Below are 24933 nucleotides of genomic sequence, written 5' to 3'. Positions count from 1 at the left end.
TCATGCTTTCCAAAAAAGTGCTTTCCTTTCTAACTGAAGGCTTAATATCTTCACAGTCAGGTAGAACCTAGATTCACTTCTCCCGTGCTGAGTGATCAGAGTTTTTTTAGAATTATTTATTTGAAAGGTGGAGAGAGAGAGAGAGAGAGACAGACAGACAGACAAGACAGATCTTCTACCTGATGGTTCACTCTCCACGTGGCCGCATGCCAGGGCTGGCCCAGGCTGAAGCCAGGAGCTTGGAACTGTGTCTGGGTCTCCCACGTGGGTGCAGGGCCTAAGGACTGGGGCCGTCTTCCACTGCTTTCCCAGGTGCATTAGCAGAGAGTGGGATCAGAGTGGAACAGCCAAGGCCTGAACCTGCTCCCATGCGGGGTGCTGGCACTACAGGCAGCGGTTCAACCCTTGCCCACCAGCCCCGGTCTGGATTGAGGTTTTCAGTACTGATTTATTTAGATCTAATTTTAAGAAAAGAGATGGAATTCGTTTCCAAAGAACGGTGCAGCTCTTGTGTGTGCAGGGCCGCGTCCTTGACCACAATGCCGCGTTGAAGGGAGGCCTCTTGGACATGTTACCCTCATGTGTGTGCTGCGTGGACGTGCTCCTGAACCCCGCTTTCCACGGGGTCTGGGGTAGCACCGTGTGCCCGAGCTGTCTGGGAGGGTGGGGGACAGTGTGTGTACTGACCGGAATGGTGGGGCAGCACCGTGTGCCCGAGCTGTCTGGGAGGGTGGGGGACAGTGTGTGTACTGACTGGAATGGTGGGGCAGCACCGTGTGCCCGAGCTGTCTGGGAGGGTGGGGGACAGTGTGTGTACTGACTGGGATGGTGGGGTAGCACCGTGTGCCCGAGCTGTCTGGGAGGGTGGGGGACAGTGTGTGTACTGACCGGAATGGTGGGGTAGCACCGTGTGCCCGAGCTGTCTGGGAGGGTGGGGGACAGTGCGTGTACTGACTGGGATGGTGGGGTAGCACCGTGTGCCCGAGCTGTCTGGGAGGGTGGGGGACAGTGTGTGTACTGACTGGGATGGTGGGGTAGCACCGTGTGCCCGAGCTGTCTGGGAGGGTGGGGGACAGTGTGTGTACTGACCGGAATGGTGGGGCAGCACCGTGTGCCCGAGCTGTCTGGGAGGGTGGGGGACAGTGTGTGTACTGACTGGAATGGTGGGGTAGCACCGTGTGCCCGAGCTGTCTGGGAGGGTGGGGGACAGTGTGTGTACTGACTGGGATGGTGGGGTAGCACCGTGTGCCCGAGCTGTCTGGGAGGGTGGGGGACAGTGTGTGTACTGACCGGAATGGTGGGGCAGCACCGTGTGCCCGAGCTGTCTGGGAGGGTGGGGGACAGTGTGTGTACTGACCGGAATGGTGGGGCAGCACCGTGTGCCCGAGCTGTCTGGGAGGGTGGGGGACAGTGTGTGTACTGACTGGGATGGTGGGGTAGCACCGTGTGCCCGAGCTGTCTGGGAGGGTGGGGGACAGTGCGTGTACTGACTGGGATGGTGGGGCAGCACCGTGTGCCCGAGCTGTCTGGGAGGGTGGGGGACAGTGCGTGTACTGACTGGGATGGTGGGGCAGCACCGTGTGCCCGAGCTGTCTGGGAGGGTGGGGGACAGTGCGTGTACTGACTGGGATGGTGGGGCAGCACCGTGTGCCCGAGCTGTCTGGGAGGGTGGGGGACAGTGCGTGTACTGACTGGGATGGTGGGGCAGCACCGTGTGCCCGAGCTGTCTGGGAGGGTGGGGGACAGTGCGTGTACTGACCGGAATGGTGGGGTAGCACCGTGTGCCCGAGCTGTCTGGGAGGGTGGGGGACAGTGTGTGTACTGACCGGAATGGTGGGGCAGCACCGTGTGCCCGAGCTGTCTGGGAGGGTGGGGGACAGTGCGTGTACTGACTGGGATGGTGGGGCAGCACCGTGTGCCCGAGCTGTCTGGGAGGGTGGGGGACAGTGCGTGTACTGACTGGGATGGTGGGGCAGCACCGTGTGCCCGAGCTGTCTGGGAGGGTGGGGGACAGTGCGTGTACTGACCGGAATGGTGGGGTAGCACCGTGTGCCCGAGCTGTCTGGGAGGGTGGGGGACAGTGTGTGTACTGACTGGGATGGTGGGGCAGCACCGTGTGCCCGAGCTGTCTGGGAGGGTGGGGGACAGTGCGTGTACTGACTGGGATGGTGGGGCAGCACCGTGTGCCCGAGCTGTCTGGGAGGGTGGGGGACAGTGCGTGTACTGACTGGGATGGTGGGGCAGCACCGTGTGCCCGAGCTGTCTGGGAGGGTGGGGGACAGTGTGTGTACTGACCGGAATGGTGGGGCAGCACCGTGTGCCCGAGCTGTCTGGGAGGGTGGGGGACAGTGTGTGTACTGACTGGGATGGTGGGGCAGCACCGTGTGCCCGAGCTGTCTGGGAGGGTGGGGGACAGTGTGTGTACTGACCGGAATGGTGGGGCAGCACCGTGTGCCCGAGCTGTCTGGGAGGGTGGGGGACAGTGCGTGTACTGACCGGAATGGTGGGGCAGCACCGTGTGCCCGAGCTGTCTGGGAGGGTGGGGGACAGTGCGTGTACTGACCGGAATGGTGGTCTCCAGCCACGTGTGGCCGCTGGGCCCTGGAGATGCAGCCAGCGTGGCCGAAGCTCTGACCTTGCCGTGCTGCCTTGGGAGAATGAGATTGGAGCCACACGTGCTTGGTGGCGGCTGTGCCAGCCCAGATCCGGAGCTGCTGTGGCCGCCTGGAGTGTCCGATTAAGTGTAAGGAAAGGAAGGTGCACACTTGGAGGGTCGCGTAGCCACCTGTGTTTGTAATTACAGTTTCCATCGCAAGGGCTTGGCTCGAGAGTTGGTCCCCAGTCTTGTGTTAATGGTACTGAGAGGTGGGACCCTAACCCACTCAGTGGTGTGTGGAGGTGGGTGATTATTGTTACTTCCCTGGGGGCTTCGTCAGAGACCACAGAGACACCCCTCCCTGCCTGTCACCGTCACTTCCAGAACCTCCCGCCTCCTCTCTGAAGACGCTGCAGCGACAGCAAGCTGACTCGTGCGGACTTGCTGTGCCCACTGCTTCCGCCTCGACTCTTGGTCCTTGGGCTGCCTCCTGAGTCCCGTTTAAAAGTCCAGTTCTTTTTTTCACATAAACTCTTCCCTGTCTGTGAGTGCACTTCTGTGTTATGGTTAACATCTGTAGCATTCTGGTCTATGTGGTACCATATTTATGTATCTGGTCTCCTAATTATCCGCTTTCAGAGTTTCTCTATTATAGAAAATTCGGAGATGTCCAGTCACGCACATATACACGTGCATGCGTGAACACGTGCACACACATACATGTGCACAATGTAGACACATGCACACACACACATACATGCATACGCATGCCTACACATGCACATTTTGGGGCTACATCCTCCCTTTCTTGCCTAGAAATTCCTAGGATTAGAATTGCCAGGTCGAGGGGTGGGTGAGCTGTCTGCTGTTGAATGCACCCCGCCGGAGTCCCACCTGCGGTCAGCCCCCAGCCCGGCCGCGCCCCTCTGCCCTCTGAGCTGGCCGCTGCGCAAGGCTGCTGTTCATGGAGTGAGGAGGGCGGGTCAGGGGCAGTGTGTGTTTGTTTATTTTAAGGATTTATTTACTTCTTTGAAAGAGTTCAAGAGAGGCAGAGGCAGAGAGAGAGAGGTCTTCCATCCCGCTGGTTTGCTCCCTAAATGGCCACAGTGGCCGGAGCTGGGCTGTTCTGAAGCCAGGAGCCAGGAGCTTCTTCCAGGTCTCCCACACAGGTGCAGGGGCCCAAGGACTTGGGCCGTCCTCCACTGCTTTCCCAGGCCACAGCAGGGAGCTGGATCGGAAGTGGGGCCCTCGGGACTTGAACCAGCGCCCATATGGGACACTGGCACTGCAGGTGGTGACTTCACCGGCCGCACCACAGCGCCAGCCGCAGGGACTGTGTGTTGTGGAGTCAGCCTTAGGTGCGGCTGCCTTCTCATGGTTGTTCTTTCTGCTCTGTTCAGGGTGAAAGGCGAAGTGGACTGGGAGGAGGGATCCAGGCTGATGTGTGTGGGGGGGGGGCGGCTGGTCTACAGGGACCTTCTGGGTTGGCTTGTTCTCAGCGGGAGGTGCCTGCAGGGGGAGGGGTTTGTGCCAAGCCGTCCCTTGTGCTGCTCAATAGAGAGACTTGGTTCCTGGGACGGCGAGGCCGGCGTTCTCCAGTGCGCGCTTTACCAGCGAAGGAACAGGGGCTGCTGTGTCCCTGCCCTGGGTCAGCCCCGCGGCCCGAAGGCCCCGTTGGCGCAGGGCTGTGCTTCCTCGAGGCGGAGCTGCCCGGTCCGAGCGGGCCAAGTGCTGAGCGCCCCGGTCTGGCACTGACGACAGGTGCTTGTTGACAGTTCTGGGACGGGGAGAGGCTCTTTCCTCCCTGCACCTCCGTTAGGACGCCGTCTTGTCTTAGTTTTGAGAAGGGTCTCCAGTGCAGGGCCTTGTCAGAGAATCAGAGACCGTGGTGGAGCCCGTGCTGTGGTAAAGCCTGGGTCTGGGGCTGTGCACGGCCCACTGCCCCCAAGCTTTAGTGTCCATGGGGAAAGGGTTTTCCCCTTCCTCCTCCTCTTCCTCTTCTTCCACTTCTTCTTCCTTTTTTTTTTTTTTTTTTTTAAGATGTACTTTTTATTTGAGAGGCAGAGTTAGAGAGAGAGTCTTCCATCTGCTGGTTCACACTGCAAATGGCCGCCAGTGACCTTCTTCCAGGTCTCCCACATGGGTGCAGGGGCCCGAGGACTTGCGCCATCTTCTACTGCTCTCCCAGCCCATAGCTGGATCAGAAGTGGAGCAGCCAGGACTCGAACCGGTGGCCATGTGGGATGCCAGCACTGCAGGTGGCAGCTTTACCCACTATGCCACAGCGCCAGCCCCGATTTCTCTTACTTTTTACGACTCTGTGTCTTTTCTCAGCTGTGGTAGAGGGGCAGACATTGTTTTCTGCCACTCAGATGTGGTAGGCACACACCCAGCTGCCTGCCAGTGTTCCAAGAGGGCTCCATAGGGCGGCAAGGACTGAGGGTCTCCTGGGGGCTTGGGAGCGCCCTCCTGGCTGGGGGTTCAAGTGGAAGCTTTCTGACGGGAAGAGGCACAAGATCCGGGTGCCGCGGGCCATCTCTGGCTCTCGGGAGAGGACTCGGGCACCCGAGGGCGTGAGGCTGGCGGGTGGAGCAGGACTGAGCAGGCCGGTCGCCCGGCCTCAGGCCAGGAGCTTCCCCCGCTGAATTCTCTGTCCCTGTCACTGCGGCTCTTCAGAAGTCAGAGTGTGGGGAGGCACGGCAGTCACCTGCCTGCGGCCCGGGGGGCTTCCTGCCGACCTGGCTGGCTTTGTGGAGGGAGTGCAGTGCTGTCATGTGAAGAGCCATGTGGACGAACGCGTAGCCACACAGAAATGACCTTGCCGTGCAGTGTGGACGGGACGGTTAAGAGAGTACCTGGGGGGTGGGACTGTGTCCCTGGAACACACACACACACACACACACACACCTGGGGACTCAGCAGCCGTGTGGTGCAGCCCACCCGCGGGGGCGGACGTGGAGTCGGCACATTGGCACACAGGATCGGTCTCAGCACAGCTTGGGGAAGCCGTGGCCACTGGCCAGGTTAAACAGGTGTGTTTCCTGTAATCCTTGAAAACCTGGGTTCTTACTCTCAGAAAACTGAAGAAATTCCAGTGTACCTTTCCCAGGACAGAATTAGGGAAACGTACGCTCTGGGAGTGACAGCTCCTTCACCAGCCCCAGCCCCCCCCCCCCCCCCCGGGTCAGTTCCTGCCCGAGGGAGGAGGCACGTCCGGCTTGGAGATGTGTTCCTGAGACGAAGTCCCTGGCTGTTTCCCACAGGTGCACGCTTCGTAACTGCCCCTCACAGATGTGCGTTTCTAATCAGTACCTTTATCAGCCATGTCTTGGTAAAGTGCGTGTTGATGTACACCTGTGTGACGCTGAACGCTGCAGACACCCTGTGATGGGATTGTCCTCTCAGCCCTTGTTTGTTCTCCTGGGGAACTGCCGTCTCTCTACCCTTTACTTGCTGAATATTACGGTTACTGCTGCATTAAGCCTGTGATTATGCAGTGCACTGAAATTATGTTTTTGCAGAAATTAAAAGAAAAAAAGGAGGGAGAAAGGGAAAGAGGGAAGAATGGTTATAGAATGGTTATCTTGTTAGAATTGTTCCCATGATCAACAACAGCAACACAGGCAACCCAGTTAAGAAAGGCGCAAAGGACTCGAACAGGCATTTTCCAAGAGAGGAAATCCAAAAGGCCAACAGACACATGCAGAAATGGTGAGGATCACCAGCCACCAGGAAAATGCAAATCAAAACCACAGTGAGGTTTCACCTCACCCGATTAGAATGCTCTCATACAGAAATCAGTAAACAACAGATGCTGGCGAGGATGTGGGAAAAGGTCTCCTGACCCACTGCTGGTGGGAATGCACACTGGTAAAGGCCACTGTGGAGACAGTGTGGAGATGCCTGAGAAGTCTGAGCACAGACCTGCCATGTGACCCAGCCATAGCACTCCTGGGAATTTTCAGCACATGCAAGAGTGATCCGTTCCCCCTTGTTCATTGCAGCTCAGTTCACAAGAGTTAAGATAAGGATCGACCCAGATGTCAGTCAACTATTGAACAGATAAAGAAATTAGGTTATATATACATGATGGAGTACTACTTAGCTGTAAAAAAAAATGAGATCCAGTCTTTTGCAACAAGATGGATGTAATTGGAAACCATTACACTTAGTGAAATAAGCCAGTCCCGAAAAGACAGATATGATCATAAGTTTACCCTGATCCAAGGTAACTAATAGAGTACCCAAACTGTAATGTATTGAGTGAAATAGACATTTGAGATTCGATGGTTGTTCATAGCCCTTGTCTATACTGTTGAGGAACAGTGCTTTTTTTTTTTTTCTTCATACTATTTGTTGAACTTTTTTTTTTTTTTATTTGACAGGTGGAGTCATAGACAGTGAGAGACAGAGAGAAAGGTCTTCCTTCCGTTGGTTCACCCCCCAAATGGCCACAACGGCCAGCGCACTGCGCCAATCTGAAGCCAGGAGCCAGGTGCTTCCACCCGGTCTCCCATGCGGTTGCAGAGCCCAAGCACCTGGGCCATCCTCCACTGCACTCCCGGGCCACAGCAGAGAGCTGGCCTGGAAGAGGGGCAACCAGGACAGAATCCGGCACCCTTATGGGATGCCAGTGCCGCAGGTGGAGGATTAACCAAGTGAGCCTCGGTGCCGGCCCCTGTTGAACTTCTTTGCTTAGTGTACTGTACGTTAGTGTACTGTATGATCATTAAGAAACTGTGGTCTCACCGCCACCTGGCCCTCTAAGTGTCTTGCGCTGCTCTTTCTGCAACATAGCGGTGCCAGAGGCCGCCAAGTGCCCTGGCACTGCCCACAGTTTGAAATGTGGGCGTGGGCTTGCAGGCTCCAGGAGGCTGGCCTTGGAGGGCTAGGACAGGGCCGGGGGCCTACTGTCTCCTGTCTGGGAGGCCAGAGGGGGTGGGCAGAGAGCGAGGTCCAGAGCCAGGACAGCCATAGAAGCCAGAGCGGGACAGAGCTTGAGGGTGAAGAGGGGTCGGCCACGGTGGGTGTTGAGGCGAGTGCCAGGAGGCTGGGGAGCGCCCGGGGCGTCTGCTGAGTGACCGAGGCCAGTGTGTGCTCAGAGATTACCCCTGTCACGGGAGCCGAGCTGGCATTCGCCACGGTGACAGGAGGATGGACCTCGCGCTCGTGACACCCAGAGGTGGCTTTGTTTCCAGTGTATTTCCCCCAAGTGGCAGACGCTTTTGTGCTTTGAAGGCTCAGAAGAGTGAGCCAGTACGGAGAAAGAGGTTCCAGATAGAGCCCCACCCTGCAGGGGGAGGCAGGAGCAGACAGCGGGGAGCCTCCGCGTCCCCGGGAGAGGGGTTGTACACTTGAGGTGGTCACAGCCATCCTGCAAACACTGCCTGCCAAAACTGCTGTCAGCCACACAGCAACTCACCACGAGTGCCCGTGTCAGCCCGCTGCCCAGCACCGTGTGCACAAGGCCGTGCCGTGTGTGTGGCTGCTCCCGGGTCACAGGGCGTCCCAATCATTCCCGCCACCGTGTGCAGGAGGCTGTGATGTGTGTGTGGCTGCTCCGTGTCACAGGGCGTCCCTCTCACTGTGTCACAGGGCGTCCCTCTCACTGTGTCCCGATCATTCCCGCCACCGTGTGCACGCGGCCGTGACGTGTGTGTGGCTGCTCCCGTGTCCCTGGCCGTCCGCCCCTCTCACTGTGTCCCGATCATTCCCGCCGCCGTGTGCACGAGGCCGTGACGTGTGTGTGGCTGCTCTGTGTCACAGGGTGTCCCGATCATTCCCACCACCGTGTGCACGAGGCCGTGACGTGTGTGTGGCTGCTCCCGTGTCCCTGGCCGTCCGCCCCTCTCACTGTGTCCCGATCATTCCCGCCGCCGTGTGCACGAGGCCGTGACGTGTGTGTGGCTGCTCCCGGGTCCCTGGCCGTCCGGCACTCTCACTGTGTGCCCCTCAGACTGCTGCTGTGTCCCCGCTGGGCATTTGGGGCTTGTGTGCCTGCAGGGTGCCTGGGTTACCCCTCCAGCTCTGCCCTCCTCCTCTGTCCTGTCGCATATGAGTTAGCCGTGTAACTGGCCTCAGAGCTGAAACACTCTGCTTAAAATCGTGGCTGTTTCTATTCCGTTTGTTGTTTCCTCTGCTGGGACGTAAGCCGTGAGGGCATTTCTAAACCCAGGAATGACTTGAAATGTGGCAGGAAAACAGCGTTGCGAGGCAGGAGGTGAGCCCGAGTCCAGCTGGGCAGACTCGAGTTTGGACCCTGGCCCTGCGCCTTGCTGGGTATGGTTCCGGGTGGGCACGTCCTGTCACTTTGTGCACGTAATTAATCCGTCAAGTGGGGTAAGGAAGCCTGCTCCGGGACGAGCTGTGCACAGCAGAGGGGAAGCGCCCGGTCGGGCTCACACCTGCTGCCCCGGAGGGCGCCGCCGCTCTCCCCTCTGGGTCGGGTGAGTGGCCGAGCGGAGAGGGTTCCGGGGGTGGCCTCCGCTCTCTGTGGGGGCAGGGCAGGCCTGCCGGCTGGCTGTGTGCCTCCACTCCTCTGACGCCGGCCTGGGACGCAGGCTGTGTTGGCTTGCTTTCCAGCATGCCCCGCCAGCCAGGTAGCATTGCTGTTCTGGGGCTGCTGGCTGCACAGAGGAAACCTTTACTGTGGGGAAGCAGAGGCCTGCGGGCCACAGTGTCGTTTTGTACAGTTCTCACCAACGCGCAACTTGCCAGCGTCGTGGCGGAGCCGGTAAAGCTGCTGTGGTGCTGGCATCCCATGTGGGCGCTGGTTCAAGTCCCGGCTGCTCCACTTCCAATCCAGCTCTCTGCTGTGGCCTGGGAAAGCAGTAGAAGATGGCCCAAGTCCTTGGGCCCTGCACCCACATGGGCGATTTGAAGAAGCTCCTGGCTTCGGATTGGCCCAGCTCTGGCCATTGTGGCCATTTGGGGAGTGGACCAATGGTTGGAAAACTCTCTCTCTAAGTCTTCCTCTCAAATAAATAAATAAATATGTAAAACAAAAGATAATCTCTCTGTTTCTTGCTGTAACTTTCAAAGAAATAAATCTTCAAAAGAAAACTGACAGAAATAATATAATTAGATGCTGTAACATTTACAGCAAGAGGCACGGCTTATAAAAATTGTTTTTCCCAAATAAAGTCCCTCTGCTTTGCTTTTGACCACAGAACTCTGACATACTGATACTGAATGATTTTTTTTTTCCTTTTCAGAACAAATGGTGAGACTGAGAATTTTTTTTTTTTTTTAAGATTTATTTGAAAGAGTTACAGAGAGGCGGAGAGAGAGAGAGGGAGGAAGGGAGGGAGGGAGGGAGAGAGGGAGAGAGAGAGAGAGAGAAAGGTCTTTCATTCACTGGTTCACTCCCCAAATGGCTACAACGGTCAAAGCTAGGCCAATCCAAAGCTAGGAGCCAGGAGCTTCTTTCAGGTTTACCATGTGAGTGCAGGGACCCACTTGGTCCATCTTCCACTGCTTTCCCAGGTGCGTTAGCAGGGAGCTGGATTGGAAGTGGAGCAGCCGGGACTTGAACTGGCGCCCATGTGGGAGGCTGGTATTGTAGGAAATGTCTTAACCTGCTGTGCTACAACTCCAGCCCCCGAGAATTCTATGAAACCAGAGGTGGAATGTTACCGTGGGGTCCTTTTTTTTTTTTTTCCCTTTGAATCTTTAATGCCTTTGACAGGGTTCCTTCCAGGGCTCAGTGGGAACACGGATGTCCCCCCGCCCCCGACAGAAGCAGGAGAGGAGCTTGCTCCGTGGGAGGCGGACAAGCTGGGACAGATGTCCTAACGGTGCTGGTCTCGGGGCTGCACCCCTCCTCCAGCTCTGATAACCCAGTGCACATCCGTTCTCAGTGCTGTAGAATGTGCCGTACGTATTTAGCCATGAAGATATTTCCAGCCGAGAAGGGAGCCAGTTGGAAGTGTTCCATCGAATGGTGATGCACTGTCGATTTTTTTTTTGGCTTGTCAAGTTGTCTGGGCCTGTTTTTATGCATAGCATCCTGAAGTCCTATATCTGTGTCTCTAAAAAGAAAAAAAGGTAAACAAGCCGAAGAGAGAGCTGGAGGGGTGGGGAGGGGGAGGCTTTGGGTTGTAGGGACGCGGACACGGAGGACGAGCGGTTTGTCCTTCGTACCTGTGCGAGCGGCGGCGTCGCGTGGTGCTCTGACGTTCTCTCCTGACCCTGCTCCAGGGCGAGATGTGGGCAGCAGTGCCTCTGTCCTGGGAGGTGGGCTGTTGGGGAGGGGAGGGCTCCGAGGGCGTGGGGTTCTTAAAAGCACTTGCACCAGTACCCTAAGTAAAGGATTAAGCTGCGTTAGCTACTGCTGCTGGCCTAGCAGGTTACCCTGAGGTCTGTGGCGTAGAACCTCGCGCCGTTTCACGGTGCTGTCAGAGCGCTGACTTCACACAGGCTTCAGGGGGCAGATCCGGCTGTGGGCAGCCCCGTCCCTCGTGGGCTCTGGGGACTGCAGGCTGTGGCAGGCCCCGTCCCTCGTGGGCTCTGGGGGACTGCAGGCTGTGGGCAGCCCCGTCCCTCGTGGGCTCTGGGGGACTGCAGGCTGTGGGCAGCCCTGTCCCTCGTGGGCTCTGGGGGACTGCAGGCTGTGGGCAGGCCCTGTCCCTCGTGGGCTCTGGGAGACCCTGCAGGCTGTGGGCAGGCCCCGTCCCTCGTGGGCTCTGGGAGACCCTGCAGGCTGTGGGCAGCCCTGTCCCTCGTGGGCTCTGGGAGACCCTGCAGGCTGTGGGCAGGCCTTGTCCCTCGTGGGCTCTGGGGGACTGCAGGCTGTGGGCAGCCCCGTCCCTCTGTGGGCTCTGGGGGACTGCAGGCTGTGGGCAGGCCCTGTCCCTCTGTGGGCTCTGGGAGACTGCAGGCTGTGGGCAGCCCCGTCCCTCGTGGGCTCTGGGGGACTGCAGGCTGTGGGGCAGGCCCTGTCCCTCGTGGGCTCTGGGAGACTGCAGGCTGTGGGCAGGCCCTGTCCCTCTGTGGGCTCTGGGGGACTGCAGGCTGTGGGCAGCCCCGTCCCTCGTGGGCTCTGGGGGACTGCAGGCTGTGGGGCAGGCCCCATCCCTCGTGGGCTCTGGGGACTGCAGGCTGTGGGCAGCCCTGTCCCTCGTGGGCTCTGGGGGACTGCAGGCTGTGGGCAGGCCCTGTCCCTCGTGGGCTCTGGGGGACCCTGCAGGCTGTGGGCAGGCCCTGTCCCTCGTGGGCTCTGGGAGACTGCAGGCTGTGGGGCAGGCCCTGTCCCTCGTGGGCTCTGGGAGACTGCAGGCTGTGGGCAGCCCCGTCCCTCGTGGGCTCTGGGGGACTGCAGGCTGTGGGGCAGGCCCTGTCCCTCGTGGGCTCTGGGGGACTGCAGGCTGTGGGCAGCCCCGTCCCTCATGGGCTCTGGGGGACTGCAGGCTGTGGGGCAGGCCCCGTCCCTCGTGGGCTCTGGGGACTGCAGGCTGTGGGCAGGCCCTGTCCCTCGTGGGCTCTGGGAGACTGCAGGCTGTGGGCAGGCCCTGTCCCTCGTGGGCTCTGGGGGACTGCTGGCTGTGGGCAGCCCTGTCCCTCGTGGGCTCTGGGGGACTGCAGGCTGTGGGCAGCCCCGTCCCTCGTGGGCTCTGGGAGACTGCAGGCTGTGGGCAGGCCCTGTCCCTCGTGGGCTCTGGGGGACTGCAGGCTGTGGGCAGCCCCGTCCCTCGTGGGCTCTGGGAGACTGCAGGCTGTGGGCAGGCCCTGTCCCTCGTGGGCTCTGGGGGACTGCAGGCTGTGGGCAGGCCCTGTCCCTCGTGGGCTCTGGGGGACTGCAGGCTGTGGGCAGCCCTGTCCCTCTGTGGGCTCTGGGGGACTGCAGGCTGTGGGCAGGCCCTGTCCCTCGTGGGCTCTGGGGGACTGCAGGCTGTGGGCAGGCCCCGTCCCTCGTGGGCTCTGGGGGACTGCAGGCTGTGGGCAGGCCCTGTCCCTCGTGGGCTTTGGGGCACTTCAGGCTGTGGGCAGGCCCTGTCCCTCTGTGGGCTCTGGGGGACTGTGTCTTTGCCTCCTGATCCAGGAAGCTGCTCATATTCCGCGGTACTCATCCTCAGAGCCAGCCACAGTGGGTCGGGTCCTTCTCACATTGCGTCTCTGACTCCTTTTGCCCCCATCTTCCCCGTCTAGGGATCCTGGAGTTACCGCTGGGTCCACCTGGAATAACCAGGCTAATTTTTATCTCTTCAAGTCAGCCCTTTGAATTAGCAACTCCAATTCCACCTGCAGCCCTGATTCCCTTTGCCGTTTAAGTTAGCGTACTGAAAGGTAGTTGGGACGTGGCTGTCTTTGGGGGTCATGTTTATGCCTCCCACAAAAACTGTACAGTATCTTAATATGCTTTTATTAATATCCATAGCTAAGTCTCACTGGCTCAGTTAAGTGACTGTAAACCCACATTCTTAGTTCTCTAGTTGTACGCCTTAGGGTCGCTGTGTCTCAGCGATTTACATGTTGATAGTCTTGTTTGCCTTGCGGAGGGCTGTGTTCCCTTATGGAGGGAAAGTGCTCCCTCCAGGAGTGGTCTGAGGCCTGGGCTCCCTGGAGCTGGCCGTCTGTGGAGGAACTCTTACACAGTGGAGTCCACACTGCAGAACCAGAGTCGTCCCTCCAGGCCGTGGAGGGGCAGGCAGGGGAGGGGGCTCTGAGCCTTAGGCAGGGAGAAGGGAGGGAGGTGTGAAGGTCCTGGCAGGTGCAGGGAGGAGCTTACCAGGTGCAGGGCTCCAGCTCCCTGCTGGCCTCTGCGAAGGCCAGGGGACAGTGATGGGGCCCTGATGGCTGGTGGGCCGTGGGCTTGGGCTGCAGGGGAGACACCGAATGGAGCGCAGCTGCGTGCTCTGGGCGGGGCCTGGGGCAGCAGCATGGAGGGCTGGCGTGTGCAGCCCTCTCTCTGAGTCGGCTCCTGGGCAGGCATCGTGATTTGTCTCCGTATGCCCGCAGCCTAGCACAGCCGTCCTCAAATGCTTTGGTCTCAGGACCTTATCTATAGTGTTAAAAATTGACTTGGGTAAACTTTGTCGTCTGTTGCTGGTGGGAGTGTAGAATGTTGTAGCTGGTGTGGAGAAGTTTGGCAGTTCTTCAAAATGTCAGTCGTTGAACCACCGCGTGATGCAGCCGTTCCCCTTGTAGTTACACGCTGGTGGTAGCTGCAGACCTGGGTTCACACGAAGGCTTGCACACAGATGGCCGTAGCGGCAGAGTCCACGGTGGCCAGGCGGTGGGTGGAGGAGCGGCAGATGTGCACGGTGGATTTCGCTGGGCCGGGACAGGCGGGCAGTATTGGTGCGTGCCATGACGCAGATGAACTCTGAAAGCATTCTGCTAGTGAAAGGCCATGTAGGTCGTACGGCTCCGCTTATGTGCAGTGTCTGGAGCCGGAAGCAGGTGTGGCTGCCTCGAGCAGGCAGAGGGGCGTGGGAGGGACGTTAACAGGCGTGAGACAGCTTTCTCGTGTGATTGCAGTAGGCGATGATTGTGCAACCTTGGGAGTGTGCTAGAACACACCAGAACGTACGCTTTCCACTGGTGTGTGACTTCCATCTCAGCAAAAAACTACATCTCCATAAAAAAGTTGAGCACCCCAAAGGGTCTTTGTCTATAGATACTGCTCATATTTGAAGCTGAAATTGATAATCTGAAAATACTAGATGTTAAAGTAAAGTACTCGGGCCGGCGCCGCGGCTCACTAGGCTAATCCTCCGCCTGCGGCGCCAGCACACCGGGTTCTAGTCCCGGTCGGGGTGCTGGATTCTGTCCCGGTTGCCCCTCTTCCAGGCCAGCTCTCTGCTGTGGCCCGGGAGTGCAGTGGAGGATGGCCCAAGTGCTTGGGCCCTGCACCCCATGGGAGACCAGGATAAGTACCTGGCTCCTGCCATTGGATCAGCGCAGTGCTCCAGCTGCAGCGCGCTGGCCGCGGTGGCCATTGGAGGGTGAACCAACGGCAAAGGAAGACCTTTCTCTCTGTCTCTCTCTCTCACTGTCCACTCTGCCTGTCAAAAAAAAAAAACTAGTTAAAGTAAAGTAGCCATCATGCGTAGAGATAACGTTTTAGAACCCAAGGGTCACTAAACTTTCCCAAACAAGGGCTGCCTTGTTTCACTTTGGTGTCTGGTCGCCGGGAGGCACCGGGGTGTCTGTCTGTGCCCCTGTCTCTGTTGGTCTTCTGCGAGGCATTGCTTCGGCGGCAGTGCGAGCGTGGCAGAGGTCCTGCCCCACGCAGAGGTGATTGGACAAGGAAGCAGTGCCTGGAGTGACGTCAGACTGGACAGATGGTCATTGTAAGGGTCGCTGCACGTGGCGTCTGAAACCGTTTTCTCTGTTATGTTACGAGTTGTTGATGTGGCCTGCACTCTGACTGGACTCTGCATGGGTGGTTCTGTAACACGCCCGTCCCCTGGGGAAGTACCGGCTCAGCGAGTGGCGTCCGCTCACTGGCACCTTTCACTCTGAGGTCCCCTGTGTTCGCGTCACCGTGGAGACCCACTGGGAGGAGGCTCTCGGGGGCACGGGGGCAGACGGGAGCTTCAGAGCTCTCACTTTTAAGAAGGCCCAGCTGTGACTCTGTGGTCAGCGTCCGTGGCTGTGGACTTGACTGGCTCACTGCATAAGAGAGGAGGGAGGGACACAGGGGGCGGGACTTGGCCTCGTGCTAACCTGTCCGTGCTGCAAGCTCAAGGCCTCTGTGGCTGCCTCGTGTGTGTGTGTGTGTGTGTGTGTGTGTGTGTGGAGGAGAGTCTGCAGGGACTTGGGGTGGCGTCTTGTTTGTGTGGCAGACTGGCAGCAGAGACTGAGGGCAGAGGGGCACAGGTCGCTGCAGTTCAGAGCCGTGCTGTAGCCAGCCCTCATCCTTGCTCGCGAGCCGGGGAGGGTGCGGTACACTGGCTCACAGGCCTGGAAACAGACCCAGAGAGGCAGTGGAATCGTCTGCAGCGGGGTGGTCGGTCAGCGGTGGAGCGTGCGCCCGACCTCAGGCTGCCTGCTCCCTGATGTGTGCTGGCTGGTTGTAACGGGAACCTAGTGAGGGGCTGAGATGGGATTCCTCACGGCCAGAGACGAGGCACACGCCGACGAAGCTGAGGGCAGACGTCCACCTGAGATCAGACGTGGATGGAGACCAGAGAGAGAGAGTGCAGGGCAAATGCTAGCCACTCTCCAGGGGTGGCGTGGTCACTGCCCAGAGATTGGTGTGGCTGTCACAGTGTGAACATCAACAGCTCTGAGGGGCTCCTGGCACGTAATCCCGGCACTGATTGGCTTGGCTGTGACGGGCATGGTGCTGGCTGGGGGCCTGGCACATAATCCCGGCACTGCCGCGTGTCTCGAGAGAGCAGGGGGCAGGCTTGGCTTGGCTGTGACGGGCATGGTGCTGGCTGGGGGCCTGGCACATAATCCCGGCACTGCCGCATGTCTCGAGAGAGCAGGGGGCAGGCTTGGCTTGGCTGTGACGGGCATGGTGCTGGCTGGGGGCCTGGCACATAATCCCGGCACTGCCGCGTGTCTCGAGAGAGCAGGGGGCAGGCTTGGCTTGGCTGTGACGGGCATGGTGCTGGCTGGGGGCCTGGCACATAATCCCGGCACTGCCGCGTGTCTCGAGAGAGCAGGGGGCAGGCTTGGCTTGGCTGTGCGGGCATGGTGCTGGCTGGGGGCTTCCTTGCCTGCCCCCTTGGACTTACGTGGTTCGAGTGTCCCCATGGGTGCCAAGGGAGAGGGCCCACGCGTCTGATCGGCTTGCCCATGGAGGAAGGCAGGCGGCACACGCCCAGCGCGGAGCCGGTCTGCCTTACAGGAGACGTTTCTCTCTCCAGCGACTCAGCAAACAGTAGTTTGGTTCTGAGCTCAGGGTTAAAGCAGCATGGGGAGGGGGCAGGCAGCGCCCGGCGGGACGGCTGACTTAGCTGTGACTCTGACCGCGCAGGGTCTGGGAAGCCCCGTTTCCTCCCCCATGCTAGGCCCACGCGTTAGCGGGGCTGGAACGTCAGGCGGTGGGGAGTGAAGCGGGCCGAGGGGTGCAGAAAGGCCACGAGGGCCGGGTCCTGCTTTCCGAGAGCGAGGACTCCTCTTGCTCTTGCTGCCCTCCGTCTCGCCCGCTCTGTGCACCCTGGTGGCGGCAGGGGAGGGAGTGCCCCGGGGCCAGGGAGCTGTTGAGCAGTCGTCAGCCTGAGGCGTGGCACCAGGGAGGTCCCGAGGCCTGGGGATGACCGCGAATGAGCCAGCAGATTATGCGGGGGGTGCTTTGACGAGGGTGTTGGACTGGGACACCGGCTCCGCGATCGGGCAGCTTGTACCTGTCAGGAAGTGTTGGGAAGCCAGCGTGACGCACGCTGTGAATTCTAAGACTGCCTGAGCAGTCGTGGATCTGCAGGTGCCAGTCCGTTTTGGCTCGCGTCTCGTTGGGAACACCCGGAGTGAGTGCCGCCTCCCACCACTGAAGCCTTGTTACGGTGTCAGGCGTTGATCTCGCAGTGATTGGGACAGTGGTCAGAGTTTCTGGAATATTCTCCCCCCCACCATCACTCCTGACCGCCACCCTCTTTCCAGCCCGGGGTATTGAACCGAGCCCAGTGGAATCAGGGCTGGATCGTACTCCTCCCCCGAGCTGTTGTGTTCTGAAGAACTGCTGCAGGGACTAGAGTTGTGGGACTGCGCATACGAGCTGCAGCGGGGCCCCTTTGGAGTCCCTGTTCTCTGCTGGACGCCATGCACCTGTGGACACCCTAGAGCAGAGACCGCTCGTCACACGGTGGGCCCCCAACACCTGTTCTCTGCTGGACACCATGCACCTGTGGAGTCCAGAAGAATGGTGGGCCCCAGACCTCCCCGGCCTGAGCCCCTGACGTGGGGCGGCCCACTGTAGCGCACTCCATCCATTCCTCATCTCTCCGATGGGAGAAACTGTCCGGCCTTCCTCACGAGGTTGGAAAGCCCTGGCAGCATCCCCCGAAGTGAAACTCGAGCTGTGGAGTCTTCTCTCTTCAGCACATAGCAAGGCACAGACGGCGCGCCTGCGAACCAGGAGTCTCCGCAGCGCCGGTTCCGCAGTGTCTGGTTCAGGGAGGAGCGGCAGACATTGAAGCGGCCTGGAAGGGAAGCCGAGGGGAGTGGCCGTGCCGCGGAGGAGCTGGGCTGGGACACGCCCCCTGGCCGCACACTGAGGCCATCCTGGTCTGCGCTCTGGCATGCTGGCCGCGGGCCAGGCCTGTGCGCGTGGTTGGCCCCAGCCCCAGCCCCAGGGGGCTCTCAGTGTCGGTGTGTGAAGGCACTTTGTTCGGGAAGTAGCTCCGTGGCTCTGGGCACGCTGTGCCACGTCCAGTGGGGCCCTGGGAGGCCTATCCATTTCTCCCCTGGGCCCACACCCGTGCTGTCTCAGGAAGCTGCTGCCACTGCTCCGGTCTCGTGTGACGGACGAGTTCCGGCCCCGCTCAGCCGAGGGCCGTGGTGCTAGGAACTCTGGTTAATGTGCAGCGTCAGGCCCCGGGGCTGTGTTCCCACAGGACGGGTTGAGGGTGTCTGTGTGTCACGTGTCGATGGCAGCAAGATCGTGGTGGCAGAGAACTAGAGAACTGGCATGTGGCAGCTGTGGCCGAGAGTCGGTGGTGGCTGTGGCTGATCTGGGTACCCGCATCTTTCATTACTGTAATGTGATGACATCAAGTCAGACACACACACATGGGAATTGAATTTTTTTGAAGACTGATTTATTTGAAAGGCAGAGTTACAGAGGCAGAGGTATATATAGAGAGAAAGATCTTCCATTCCCTGGCTCACTCCCCAAATGGCTGCAACGCCTGGAGCTGGGCCCATCTGAAGCCAGGAGCTTCTTCTGGGTCTCCTACACCTGTACAGGAGAGAGGCCTTGGGCCATCTTCCACTGCTTCCCCAGGCCATAGGAGAGAGCTGGATCGGAAGTGGAGCAGCCGGAACTCAAACCAGCACCCATATGGGATGCCGGCACTGCAGGTGGTGGCTTTACCCGCTGTGCCACAGCACAGGTCCTGGAATGTAAATTTTTTTAAAAAAGATTTATTTATGTATTTGAAAGGCAGAGTTACAGAAAAACAGGGAGAGACAGTCCTTCCATCTACTGGTTCACTCGCCAGATGGCCGCAACAGCCGGAGCTGGGCCAGATCAAAACCAGGGGCCAGAGCTTCCTCCTGGTCTCCCACGTGGGTGCAGGGGCCCAAGCACGCACACTGTTCCTGCTGCCTTCCCAGGTGCACGAGCAGGGAGCACTGGATCCTGAATTGGTGCTCACATGGGATGTGGGCGTCATAGGCAGTAGCTGAACCTGCTGCTGCTTAGCGAGCACAGGCCCCGGGAATCTAAATACAGGCAGAGCAGATGAAACCTGTAGTTCCGAGTGTGTCCTTTCAGTGCCACACGGCGTTCAGTTACATGGTTACGCTGCGTTTCATTGAGCTTTCTCCTACTTTTTCTCCCCTCATCTCTCATTCATAGAAGTATCGATGCCATGAACGTTTCACACTTGTCTCTGGAGGGTGTCACAGTGGTGGCTTAACCTGCTGCCCCACACAGAGCCTTGCCTTGGCTCCCGAGTGACAGCCGGTGGTCCCTACTTCAGGTGTTTCCTCCTGTTTGGACAAAACATAGCCGATGACGTCTGGAGCCCCGCCGAGCCGCTGGTGTGCCGTGGTGTTCAGAGGGCTGCCTGCTTGATTGTAAGTTAATACATCCTGGACTTGTGTCGGGGGAGAAAATCTAGACCGATGCTGACAGTACACATAGCAGACGCGTCCCCGGCCCCTCCTCTGGTTCATGGAAGCTGATGAACAAAGGAAAACACTGGAATTTTAGCTTTAAATTTATTTGAAATCAACATCAACTTTGTATTCATCCTATACAGATACTACCGTGGACTGGTGAGATGTGGTTAACCGTATGTAGATTACCTTATGTGATTCCCGCTGTATGTGAGGGTTAATACTACTCGTGGCATTTTTGCAGGAATACCGGGACACTGGTCCCTAACCTGAGCGCCCTTTCTTTTCCTCCTGCTCTCCGGTCTGCAGTGTTCCTCCACCAGCATCCGCCCGGGCCCCTCCTGACAGCCCCCGCCCCAGATGCTTTAGATTCTTCGTAAATGAGATCATGCAGCCTTTGTGCTTGGCTTGTTTCAGTGAACACGCTGTCCTCCAGGTCCATTGCTTTAAAAAAAAATAGCTGGAAAGTGTCCCATTGTGCCTGTGCGCCACGCTTCGCTTCCTTTGTCCGTTCCGCAGTGGTGGACGCCGGGTGAGCCCAGCCCTTGGCTGTTTGAACCGTGCTGCGGACGTGGAGGTTCACTGACTCCACTTCCTCTGGCTGTGTACCCAGCAGTGCCATAGCTGGCTCACGCGCTGGTTCTGTTTCAGCGTTTTGAGGACTCTCCGTGCTGTTGTGTGTGTGCAGGCGGTTCCCTCTTCTCCACATCCTCACCAACATGGTGAATTTTCTCTGGGACAACAGCCATGCTAGGTGGAGTGGAGTGATACAGCGCTTTCGGTGTTCATTTCTCTGGTGGTAAGCATTGTTCCAGAAACCCGTTGGCTGAGGTCGGCATTGTGGCCTAAGCGGGTTAAGCCACTGCCTGCCATGCTGGCATCCCGTAAGGGCGTGGGTTAGGGCTCCAGCTGCTCCACTTCCAATGCAGCTCCCTGCTAATGCGCCTGGGAAAGCAGTGGAAGATGGACCAAGTGCTTGGGCCCCTGCACCCATGGGGGAGACCTGGAGGAAGCTCCTGGCTCCTGGCTTCAGTCTGGCCTTGGCTCTGGCTGTTGTGGCCACTGGGGGAGTGAACCAGGGGATGGAAGACCTCTTTTTGCCACCCCCCCCCCTTCTTTCTGTAACTCTTTCAACTTTTTTGTTTAGGTTGACTTTCTGTATGTCTTCCCCTTGAAAAACATCATGTTCAAGTCCTTTTCTCATTTTTAAATTGATTTAGTTGTTTTCTTGCTATTTGATTGTTTTTTTTAAAAAATGACTGCTAGCGATACATTTCTTTTCCTTCTCAGGATTTTGGTTAATTTCCGTCTTTGTGTACTAAATGGGTTGTAGGAGCTCTAGTAAGCAAATGTAACAAGAGTGGGCATTCAGCACAGGGGTTCAGATGCTGCTCACAAGACCTGTACCCCGTACTAGAGTGCCCGGGTCTCAGCCCCAGCTCTGTTCCACACTAGGTCCTGCACCCATACTGGGCTGCCCAGGTCCCAGCCCCGCTCTGTTCCACACTTGGTCCTGCCCCCATACTGGGCTGCCCGGGTCCCAGCCCCGGCTCTGTTCCACACTTGGTCCTGCCTGCATACTGGGCTGCCCGGGTCCCAGCCCCGGCTCTGTTCCACACTTGGTCCTGCCCCCGTACTGGGCTGCCCGGGTCCCAGCCCTGGCTCTGTTCCGGGTCCAGCTCCTGCGTTACGCTCTTAGTGACTAAGAAGCGTGCATATGCTTGTTTCTCATGCCTTCTAGTTTGAAGTCTGACATGGATGTCACTAGGCTGGAATCAAGGCCTGGAGGAGCATTCCTCGTGGAGGCCCTGTGGGAACTCCTGGCCTCTCTCCTCGGCTCCTGACCGCCTCCCGTCTTTGAGATCAGCACCTGGCTTCTAGGGTCTGCTTCTGTCCTCACCTCTCTCTCTCCTTCCGTCTCCATCTCCTGCTTGTGAGTGGATCACACTTAAAAGAGAATCCATGTAATCCAGGGTAATCTATTTAAAGCAACTGTGATGCCGTCTGCAACCTCCATTCCCCTTTGCCGTGTAAGATAACCTACCTCCAGCTCCAGGGGCAGAGGACTGGGACGTCTGTGGGGCTGTTAACCTGCACATCTAGTACCCTGATCCTTATCAAGTCGTCTTTCCGGTATTTCACTACTGCTGAATCCAGGGCAGACAGCAGCAGGTGCGTGCACGTGGGGTGATAGTGTTGCCAAGGGCAATGGCGCTGTGGTGTAGTGGGTTAAGCTACCACCCACAGGGCATTGGTTCATGTCCTGGCTGCTCCACTTCCCCTCCAGCTCCCTCCTGATGTGGCTGGGAAAAGCAGTGAGGGTGGTGCCAGTGCTTGGGCTCCTGCCACCCATGTGGGAGACCTGGAAGAAGCACTTGGCTCCTGGCTTTGGCCTGGCCCGGCCCTGGCCATTGTGGCCACCTGGGGAGTAAACCAGTGGATGGGAGATCTCTCTCACTTTGTCTCTCTGTCTCCCTCTCCCTCTCCTCCTCCCCTCTCTGTGTAAGTCCTTCAAATCAATCAATCAGTAAGTCTTTTAAAAAGTGTTGCCAAACCGGACAAAATCTTTCAGCCCCTTGACTTACTGATAAACACACTAAGAACTAAGCATTGTGACTTTCATAGCGAACGTGGTGAGAAACTCACAACCCTTTTATCTCTTGACTTCTGTAGAGCCATTCATGGCCAGGCTCAGATCTTCGGTGCTTGGAAGGAAAACCCGTGTGTCCGTAAGAAAGCTTCATTGTTGCCTCTCTCTTAAGGCATGTCCGCTGCTGGTCACGAGTGCACAGCAGCAGGGCAAAGTCAGTCTTGTGTCCAGACTCCGTTCCCCTGTGAACAGGCTGCCGCAGAGTCCCGGGTCAGCTCAGCATTTAGTCAGGGGGAAGACAGCCATGCACTGGCTTTCTTGGAAGGGCTGTGCTCGTAAAACGTGGGCGCCGTCAGGTTATATTGGCATAAGATGCAGCGTGTGGGTTCTACCAGCACGGCAGCGTGGCGTGACCCTGCTTTGAGCGTGTGCACCATCCCTGTCAATCACTCTTGGCTCTAGCTAAATGCCGCCCTTCACTGATTGAAGGTGGGGGTACACCCAGGCTGGAGCCGCACGCCAGAACCGTTGCCCGGGATAGCCCATGCGCAGCGGGTGGTGTTCCCACTCTACGAGCAGGAACGCTGAGAGACTCCCGTTCCTTGCATGATTGACACACGTTCAGGGGCTTTCCAAATAGTTATCTGTTGCATTTGTTTTGTTACTTGATCTTTGTTTTTTCAAACAGTGAAACTGGTTCTAAAGAGCACAACGGATTGCCTTCAGTTTTTGGTTAAATGTTGACAGCTTTGAGGACGTGTCTGCAGATTCGGTTTTGGTGTGAGCCAATGACTGACAGCTCTCAGTCTCTAGGAGGGCTTCCTTCCCTCTGGTCCACTGCAGAGCGTCTGGGAATCTCTGGGCCCTCACGGCTCAGTCTCATTCCCCTCTGCACTGTGACACGTGCACAGGGTGGGCCTCAGCCAGCTTTGGTGCGGGAAATGTCTCACCCGTGCACGCAAGAGGTGGGCTCTGAAAGTGGAGCTTTATGGCCAGGCTCGCAAGATTGGGAGTCTGATGACAGGCACACACAGAGCAGACAATGTGTATCCCAGCACAGAAGACCCTCCCCCGGTTCCTCATCGGCTGAATACTAAGAGGAGCAGGTGCAGACAGTGGGTATCCCAGCCCAGAAGTCCCTCCCCGGTTCCTCATTGGCTGAGCACTAAGAGGAGCAGGTGCAGACAGTGGGTATCCCAGCCCAGAAGTCCCTCCCCGGTTCCTCATTGGCTGAGCACTAAGAGGAGCAGGTGCAGACAGTGGGTATCCCAGCATGGAAGTCCCTCCCCCGGTTCCTCATTGGCTGAGCATTACAGGATGAGCAGTCTTCCTGGACGTTGCCTAGGTCACACAGTCACTCTCCTACTTCTTCTGTAGGTTGATTTCCTCTTGTGAATTGGCTGCTCCCTAACATCCTGTTTACCTGGTATTTTTTTAAAGATTTATTTATTTATTTGAAAGAGTTACACAGAGAGAGAAGGAGAGGCAGAGAGAGAGAGAGAGAGAGAGAGAGGAGTCTTCCATCCGCTGGTTCACTCTCCCATTGGCCATAGTGGCCGGCGTTGTGCTGATCTGAAGCCAGGAGCCAGGAGCTTCCTCCAGGTCTCCCACGTGGGAGACAGGGGCCCAAGGACTTGGGCCATCCTCCACTGCTTTCCCAGGCCACAGCAGAGAGCTGGGTCAGAAGTGGAGCAGCCAGGACTCGAACCGGGGTCCCTATGGGATGCCAGCACTGCAGGCAGCAGCTTTATCCGCTACGCCACAGCGCCGACCCCTGCCTAGTATTTTTGCTACACCTGCAAGTCAGCTAACAGGGATTTTCCTTGCTGTGCTGTAAATGGGCCACCAGAGCTGTTCTTACGTTTGGTATCCCCCAGCTCAGCTTGGTGTTACTCCTGCCAGATACCTCTCATCTGCCACATCCTTTGTGTAGCAATATGGCCGCTTTCAAACTGTTGCTTAGTTTTGAAAGTACCGGAAGGCCTGTATCCAAAACCATTTTACATATAGTTTGTTTATTAGAGAGAGAAAAAGAGATGCCTGTCTACAGGTTCACTCCCTCAATGCCTGCGATAGGCAGGACCTGGCCAGCTTGGAGCCTGGAGCTAGGGGCTCCCTCTGGGTCTCCCGTGAGGGCGGCAAGGACCTGAGTAGGTGATCCCTCACCTGCTGCCTCCTGGGGTGTGCATTAGCAGGGAGCTGGAGTTGGGAGTGCAGCTGGGGCTTGAACCCAGGTGCTCAGACATGGGGCCCTGGGGCGCCTGCCTGGATCTGTAACTGATAGGCCAAACACTGCCCTGGTGTTTCCTTTGGTCCTGCGTCATGGGAACCCTGTCCTAATAATTGAGATTTAGATTATTTAACAAAGTATTCCTGTGACTGCACTTGGACAGCTGCGTGTGGGAAAGAGGAGGCAGTGGTCTAGGCTGAGGTATAGGACGGCAGGCGGCTCTCACACAGACCTTGGTGGTCACGCTTTCTGTGTCTCGTGTGTGACAGCCCCCAGGTGTGCTGCCCCAGGACCCTCTGCTGCTGCACACCGGGGCCCTCTGGTGTCACGGCTCCCTGCACACCTGTTCACCGCTGGTCCCCACCGGGGCCTTCCTCTCTGCAGGGGAGCAGGGCTGTGTGCCCGGGTGTCTGCCCACTCAGGCCGACCCATGCCGGTGACCCCTTTCCTCTCCCTGGGGGCCCAGTGAGCTTCATTTGGGTCTCCCACGTGGGTGCAGGCGTCCAAGGACTTGGGCCGTCCTCCTGTGTCTTTCCAGGGGCAGGGAGCTGGATCAGAAGTGGCGCTCACAGGGGATGCTCACAGGGGATGTCATTTGATGCGTGAATTCTGTTTTCCTTTTGAGAGGAGGCGCTGGAGACGTGTGCTCTGTGGATCGCTACAGCCTGAACGGGGGGTGGCATCCTTGGAAGGAGGCAGGGCGGAGATGGCCCTGGCCGTGCCTCAGCTCTGCGGGCGTCTGCAGTCTGCTCTAGTGGGATTTTATGCTGGGTGCCACGTGCC

General features: G+C 58.2%; 1 protein-coding gene across 2 annotated transcripts in view; it reads left to right on the top strand.

Annotated features, from left to right (window-relative positions):
* Positions 1–24933, top strand: part of CCNY (cyclin Y) — a 119688-nt gene that overhangs the window by 25450 nt on the left and 69305 nt on the right. The gene's annotated exons all lie outside the window — the stretch shown is intronic.

The sequence above is a fragment of the Oryctolagus cuniculus genome, chromosome 13 (assembly GCF_051225735.1).
Source record: "Oryctolagus cuniculus isolate XC-2025 breed Fujian yellow rabbit chromosome 13, ASM5122573v1, whole genome shotgun sequence".
Classification (NCBI taxonomy): Eukaryota; Metazoa; Chordata; class Mammalia; order Lagomorpha; family Leporidae; genus Oryctolagus; species Oryctolagus cuniculus.
The sequence above is the reverse complement of the archived record's forward strand: the minus strand, read 5'-3'. Positions and strand labels throughout refer to the sequence as shown.